This window comes from Anomaloglossus baeobatrachus, chromosome 4, assembly GCF_048569485.1.
Source record: "Anomaloglossus baeobatrachus isolate aAnoBae1 chromosome 4, aAnoBae1.hap1, whole genome shotgun sequence".
Lineage (NCBI taxonomy): Eukaryota > Metazoa > Chordata > Amphibia > Anura > Aromobatidae > Anomaloglossus > Anomaloglossus baeobatrachus.
Window position 1 is genome coordinate 435074475 of NC_134356.1, and position 8047 is coordinate 435082521.

Consider the following 8047-nt stretch of genomic DNA (forward strand, 5'->3'; position numbering starts at 1 on the left):
GTGTTTTTAGGATTTCTCCAACAGTTCCTGCAACTTCAGCCGCTCAATAAAGAGATGTGATACAGGGGCGAGGTGTGACCACTGCTGCAATCCTTCTATCCTGCACTACTGCGGCCATTGCACTGGGGTCCTGGAGAGTTACACTACAGGGAGCACGGCGGAGGGGAGAAACAGGCAGGAGAGAGAAAGTCTGAATTTAACTCCATGAATTGTGAAAAACATATAGAATTCCATTATCGATACTTATCCGTGACTTTGTGATGAGCTTTTCCTGCAGAGTCTGAGATGATTAAATCACAATCTTCCATCTCTGACATGGAGGAAACGCTTGTCTTGTCCGGCATCTAAGGGGTCACAACTGCTGGGAAGAAGACTGCGCTGCTCAAGTGATCGCCTGCAGCTGGTGCGAGTGAGGATCCAACTGTGTCATCAGAGAGAAGATGATGATGTCATAAAGGAGAATGTGATGATGTCATAGAGAAGCCCACAACTAGCATAGCACTATCTCCTACAATTCATTTTTTGCAGTAGATTAAATACAGTAATAAGTTGTATGCATAAATATGTAAAGGAGTCATACTGGTGCTAATATACAGCAAAAGCTCATTTTATCTGTGCACAGATCTGACTCCTCTATATAGAAATTGGTTTAAAGGGAACCTGTCAGGTCTCTTCTTCCCTCCAACCAAGTATCATTCATATCTGTATGCCAAATCCCCCCCTAACCAGCCCTGTGTAATGCTATTTACTAACATCAATGCTTAAAAAATAAAGCTTTATAAAGTGCGCTGTTCCTGTGCTAATAAGGCTTCTGACTAGTGGACGGAGCGTCAGTTCCTCAGATTAGTGGCCCTCTTTCCCTGTGGGTGTGATAACATGATTTCCACACATTGGCGTCTCCGCAGCTCCTGAAAGTCTCGCTCATGGAGATCAGGTTATCACATCGGCTTTTTTTAAACATTGATTTTAGGAACTAGCATTACACAGGGCTGGTTAGGAAGGGGATTTTGGCATCCACATGTGACTGCTGCTGGGTTGGAGGGCATAGGTGACCTGACAGGTATTGATGACTACCTGCTGCAACCACTAGAGGGAGCATGGACGCTAATAGAATAAAGCCATACATTATATGTACTGTGTATACTCTATATACTGTATATACTATATAGACAAATGCACACACACTGCATACTGTATACTCTATACCTACAGATACTATATTTACACAAACCTGCCATATATACACCACATACAGATACACATAGACTTTATAGACGCCATACTTTACATATCTGAATATCTACACATCCACCTTATAAACACTGCATGTATATACAGTGGCTACATATGCTGAATACATATATATATATACAGTGCCTACAAGTAGTATTCAACCCCCTGCAGATTTAGCAGGTTTGATAAGATGCAAATAAGTTAGAGCCTGCAAGCTTCAAACAAGAGCAGGATTTATTAACAGATGCATAAATCTTACAAACCAACAAGTTATGTTGCTCAGTTAAATTTTAATAAATTTTCAACATAAAAGTGTGGGTCAATTATTATTCAACCCCTAGGTTTAATATTTTGTGGAATAACCCTTGTTTGCAATTACAGCTACTTATCGTCTTTTATAAGACCTGATTAGGCCGGCACAGGTCTCTGGAGTTATCTTGGCCCACTCCTCCATGCAGATCTTCTCCAAGTTATCTAGGTTCTTTGGGTGTCTCATGTGGACTTTAATCTTGAGCTCCTTCCACAAGTTTTCAATTGGGTTAAGGTCAGGAGACTGACTAGGCCACTGCAACACCTTGATTTTTTCCCTCTTGAACCAGGCCTTGGTTTTCTTGGCTGTGTGCTTTGGGTCGTTGTCTTGTTGGAAGATGAAATGACGACCCATCTTAAGATCCTTGATGGAGGAGCGGAGGTTCTTGGCCAAAATCTCCAGGTAGGCCGTGCTATCCATCTTCCCATGGATGCGGACCAGATGGCCAGACCCTTTAGCTGAGAAATAGCTCCACAGCATGATGCTGCCACCACCATGCTTGACTGTAGGGATGGTATTCTTGGGGTCGTATGCAGTGCCATCCAGTCTCCAAACGTCATGTGTGTGGTTGGCACCAAAGATCTCGATCTTGGTCTCATCAGACCAGAGAACCTTGAACCAGACTGTCTCAGTCCTCCAAGTGATCATGAGCAAACTGTAGACGAGCCTTGACATGACGCTTTGAAAGTAAAGGTACCTTACGGGCTCGTCTGGAACGGAGACCATTGCGGTGGAGTACGTTACTTATGGTATTGACTGAAACCAATGTCCCCACTGCCATGAGATCTTCCTGGAGCTCCTTCCTTGTTGTCCTTGGGTTAGCCTTGACTCTTCGGACAAGCCTGGCCTCGGCACGGGTGGAAACGTTCAAAGGCTGTCCAGGCCGTGGAAGGCTAACAGTAGTTCCATAAGCCTTCCACTTCCGGATGATGCTCCCAACAGTGGAGACAGGTAGGCCCAACTCCTTGGAAAGGGTTTTGTACCCCTTGCCAGCCTTGTGACCCTCCACGATCTTGTCTCTGATGGCCTTGGAATGCTCCTTTGTCTTTCCCATGTTGACCAAGTATGAGTGCTGTTCACAAGTTTGGGGAGGGTCTTAATTAGTCAAAAAAGGCTGGAAAAAGAGATAATTAATCCAAACATGTGAAGCTCATTGTTCTTTGTGCCTGAAATACTTAAAACTTTAGGGGAACCAAACAGAATTCTGGTGGTTTGAGGGGTTGAATAATAAATGACCCTCTGAATAAACTTTTCACAATTTAAAAAAAAAAAAAAAAAAAAGAAATAACGTTCTTTTTTGCTGCAGTGCATTTCGCACTTCCAGGCTGATCTACAGTCCAAATGTCACAATGCCAAGTTAATTCCGAATGTGTAAACCTGCTAAATCTGCAGGGGGTTGAATACTACTTGTAGGCACTGTATATACACAGTATAATCAAACACATCATATATCTAAGTACATATATGTATGTTTAAAGGGAATCTGTCACCAGGTTTTTGCCACTTAATCAGAGCATCATAACATAGGGGCAGAGATCCTGATTCCAGCAATGTGTCAATTACTGTGCTGCTCAGTGTAGCTTTGATAAAATCACTGTTTAATCAGCAGTAGATTATCATTACAGGACTACTTGGCGTGCGTCAGGTAGTCCAGCATATCCATGAGCTCTGTATAACTGCTAGATCTGCAGCAGAGAAAGCAGTGATTTTATTAAAATTACAATAAACAGCTCAGTAGGTGACATATCGCTGGAATCAGGGTCTCTGTCTCTACATTATGCTGCTCTCAGATGGGGAGCAAAAACCTGGTGACAGATTCCTTTTAAAATACACACATTACACATACAAGCTACGATGGAAGTATATACAGTATACATACACCACATACTATATATATACACAAATATGAGCTTTTCTTGCAGAGTCTGAGATAATTAAATCCCAACCTTACATCTGTGACATGGAGGAAACGCTTGTCTTGTTCAGCATCTAAGGAGACGCAACTGGTGGGAAAAGACTGCGCTGCTCAAGTGATCGCCTGCAGCTGGTGCGAGTGAGGATCCAGCTGTGTCATCAGAGAAAAGACATTGATGCCATAAGGGAAAAATGATGATGTCATAATGAAGAAGACGATGATATCAAAAAGAGAGAAATGAAAAAAATATTGGAATCCGGCTCCACAAATGTTAAACTTCTTTGTTCCTTACAGTGTGATACAAACCAAATGCAAAACCAATGCACCAAAAAAACGCATCAAAAAAGCAGCGTGCGCACAAGGTCTTACAGTGTGAGGCTATGTGCGCACGTGTGCGCTCTGCACCGCACCTAAAAGGTGCGCTTCAGAGCGCAGCTGAAAAGCTGCGTTCTGAAGCGCATGGTGCCGGCAGAGAACGTGCGCTCTGCATGCTGCCTCTCCCTATAGACAGCATGCAAACCTCACGGAAGAAGTGACATGTCACTTCTTAGAACGCAGCGATTCGGGCAGCAGCCGAATCGCTGCGTTCTAATAGGCCACGTGCGCACGGCTCCTGCACAATCTCCATAGACTGTGCAGGGGACGCAGGACGCATGCAGTTACGCTGTGCTGCAGATAGCAGCGTAACTGCATGTAATACGCACACGTGCGCACATAGCCTTATACAAACTGCAGCAAAAACGCATCACAAAAAGCAGAGTGCGCACAAGGCCTTACAGTATTATACAAACTGCAGCAAAAACGCATCACAAAAAGCAGCGTGCGCACAAGGCCTTACAGTGTTATACAAACTGCAGCAAAAACGCATCACAAAAAGCAGCGTGCGCACAAGGCTGCGCACGTTGCGTAATTACATGCAGTTACGCTGCACTTTGTAGCGCAGCGTAACTGCATGCGTCCTGGGTCCTCAGCACAATCTATGGAGATTGTGCAGGAGCCGTGCGCACGTGGCGTCTTAGAGCGCAGCGCTTCGGCTGCTGCCCGAAGCGCGCGTTCTAAGAAGTGACATGTCACTTCTTCCGTGCGCTTTGCCGGCAGCCACTGCTCTGTCTATGGGAGGAGCTGCATGCAGAGCGCACGTTCTCTTCCGGCACCATGCGCTTCAGAACGGAGCTTTTCAGCTGCGCTCTGAAGCGCACCCTTTAGGTGCGGTGCAGAGCGCACACGTGCGCACATAGCCTACAGTGTTATACAAACTGCACCAAAAACGCATCACAAAAAGCAACGAGCACACAAGGCCTTAGGCTATGTGCGCACGTTGCGTACTTCACTGCAGAAATTTCTGCAGCAATCTGAAGAGCACACGTGCGCTTCAAATCGCTGCCGAAAATGTCCGTAGTGAAAAAAAAAGAAAGCCGATTCCATGCGCTCTGCCTGCTGCTCCTCCCATAGACAGAGCAGGAGCTGCCGGCAAAGCGCACGGAAGAAGTGACATGTCACTTCTTAGAACGCGCGCTTCGGACAGCAGCCGAAGCGCTGCGCACTAAGACACCACGTGCGCACGGCCCCTGCACAATCTCCATAGATTTTGCAGGGGATGCAGGACGCATGGTTATGCTGCGCTACAAAGCCTTACAGGTTATACAAACTGCACGAAAAACGCATCACAAAAAACAACGTGCGCACAAGGCCTTACAGTGTTATACAAACTGCACCAAAAACGCATCACAAAAAGCAGCGTGCGCACAAGGCCTTATAGTGTTATACAAACTGCACACGACAATTTCCCTTCTGACCCAAACAACGCGGTTCAGATGTGAAGCCTCCTTAGCCATGTCCTTTGTTCCTATAGAGACTCCCAGGACTGGGAGTGACAGCAATATCTCTGCAGTTCATTATTTTCAGTACAGTATCTTTTTTGTAATCTGGAATTCATATTTATTTAGGTTTCTCTCTGTTACCTGTCACCGCCCCTCCCCCCAGCTCACACCAAACAGTATTTACCCAGCAATCTCTACTATTGTGCCTATGCTAAATTCCATAAATATGACCCTCCTGATACAAACATGGAGCCTAATTTTGGCCAGTTTTAGCCTGAAGCTATGAACGCTCTATTTGTTGCACATATCTGCAGCACACAGGTGGAATATTCGGGGCTCTGTCATTTCTTTATACCGGGTGACTTAGCTCAGAGATCTGAATCCTCTATAGATGATGACACGACACTACCTGCAGCCGCCAGCAGAGGGAGCACGGGCGCTGACTGCATAAGGCCATACACTCCATGTACCGTGTGACTGCTGCGCCCCTGCGGGCTCCTCCTTCCGGCCTCGGTCACCGCCCTCTTCCTGCTCCCGGCTGTCGTCCTTCTCTAGTGCTCCGGGCCGCCGGGGACAGGAGCGGAGGAGCGGTATGAGTTCCTGGGACCTCCGGTTACTGCAGCAGGACCGTTGGGGGCTCGCGCCATGCAGAGGACGTCGCGCAGCGTGATGACATCACATCGCGCCACCTGCGTCTACATCGCGCGACCCTGCGTCCACTGTGAGACGTGATGTAGATGAGGAGATGGAGACTGCGGTGGACAGGAGCCTGGATTATTGTGAGTGTAAGCTTTTTATATTCTTATATTATTAGGCTACGGAATGGGGGACTGTAGGGGAGACTTCATAGTTATGGGGACATTATACTGGGGGCTGTAGAGGATATGCTACTGGGTGCTGTTGGAACATTATACTATATTGGGGTGTGTGGAGCATATTATACTAGGTGCTGTAGAGGATATGCTACTGGGTGCTGTGGGGACATTATGCTATATTGGGGTGTGTGGAGCATATTATACTGGGGGCTGTAGAGGATATGCTACTGGGTGCTGTGGGGACATTGTACTATATTGGGGTGTGTGGAGCATATTATACTGGGGGCTGTAGAGGATATGCTACTGGGTGCTGTAGAGGATATGCTACTGGGTGCTGTGGGGACATTATACTATATTGGGGTGTGTGGAGCATATTATACTGGGGTTGTAGAGGATATGCTACTGGGTGCTGTGGGGACATTATACTATATTGGGGTGTGTGGAGCATATTATACTGGGGGCTGTAGAGGATATGATACTGGGAGCTGTGGGGACATTATGCTATATTGGGGTGTGTGGAGCATATTATACTGGGGGCTGTAGAGGATATGCTACTGGGTGCTGTGGGGACATTATACTATATTGGGGTGTGTGGAGCATATTATACTGGGGGTTGTAGAGGATATGCTACTGGGTGCTGTGGGGACATTATGCTATATTGGGGTGTGTGGAGCATATTATACTGGGGGCTGTAGAGGATATGCTACTGGGTGCTGTGGGGACATTATACTATATTGGGGTGTGTGGAGCATATTATACTGGGGGTTGTAGAGGATATGCTACTGGGTGCTGTGGGGACATTATACTATATTGGGGTGTGTGGAGCATATTATACTGGGGGCTGTAGAGAATATGCTACTGGGTGCTGTAGAGGATATGCTACTGGGTGCTGTGGGGACATTATACTATATTGGGGTGTGTGGAGCATATTATACTGGGGGCTGTAGAGGATATGCTACTGGGTGCTGTGGGGACATTATACTATATTGGGGTGTGTGGAGCATATTATACTGGGGGCTGTAGAGGATATGCTACTGGGTGCTGTTGGAACATTATACTATATTGGGGTGTGTGGAGCATATTATACTGGGGGCTGTAGAGGATATGCTACTGGGTGCTGTGGGGACATTATACTATATTGGGGTGTGTGGAGCATATTATACTGGGGGCTGTAAAGGATATGCTACTGGGTGCTGTGGGGACATTGTACTATATTGGGGTGTGTGGAGCATATTATACTGGGGGCTGTAGAGAATATGCTACTGGGTGCTGTAGAGGATATGCTACTGGGTGCTGTGGGGACATTATACTATATTGGGGTGTGTGGAGCATATTATACTGGGGGTTGTAGAGGATATGCTACTGGGTGCTGTGGGGACATTTTACTATATTGGGTGTGTGGAGCATATTATACTAGGTGCTGTAGAGGATATGCTACTAGGTGCTGTGGGGACATTATGCTATATTGGGGTGTGTGGAGCATATTATACTGGGGGCTGTAGAGGATATGCTACTGGGTGCTGTGGGGACATTGTACTATATTGGGGTGTGTGGAGCATATTATACTGGGGGCTGTAGAGGATATGCTACTGGGTGCTGTAGAGGATATGCTACTGGGTGCTGTGGGGACATTATACTATATTGGGGTGTGTGGAGCATATTATACTGGGGTTGTAGAGGATATGCTACTGGGTGCTGTGGGGACATTATACTATATTGGGGTGTGTGGAGCATATTATACTGGGGGCTGTAGAGGATATGATACTGGGAGCTGTGGGGACATTATGCTATATTGGGGTGTGTGGAGCATATTATACTGGGGGCTGTAGAGGATATGCTACTGGGTGCTGTGGGGACATTATACTATATTGGGGTGTGTGGAGCATATTATACTGGGGGCTGTAGAGGATATGCTACTGGGTGCTGTTGGAACATTATACTATATTGGGGTGTG

The 8047-nt window shown here is 46.4% G+C and overlaps 1 long non-coding RNA gene across 1 annotated transcript; it reads right to left on the minus strand.

The window, feature by feature from the left end:
* Positions 1 to 331: 331 nt before the first annotated feature.
* On the minus strand, positions 332 to 5896 carry LOC142301625 (uncharacterized). The gene is made up of 3 exons (XR_012752852.1): positions 5749 to 5896; positions 3495 to 3608; positions 332 to 421 (listed from the first exon to the last, which is right to left on the minus strand). It is a non-coding gene; the product is annotated as an uncharacterized LOC142301625 (long non-coding RNA).
* Positions 5897 to 8047: the final 2151 nt, after the last annotated feature.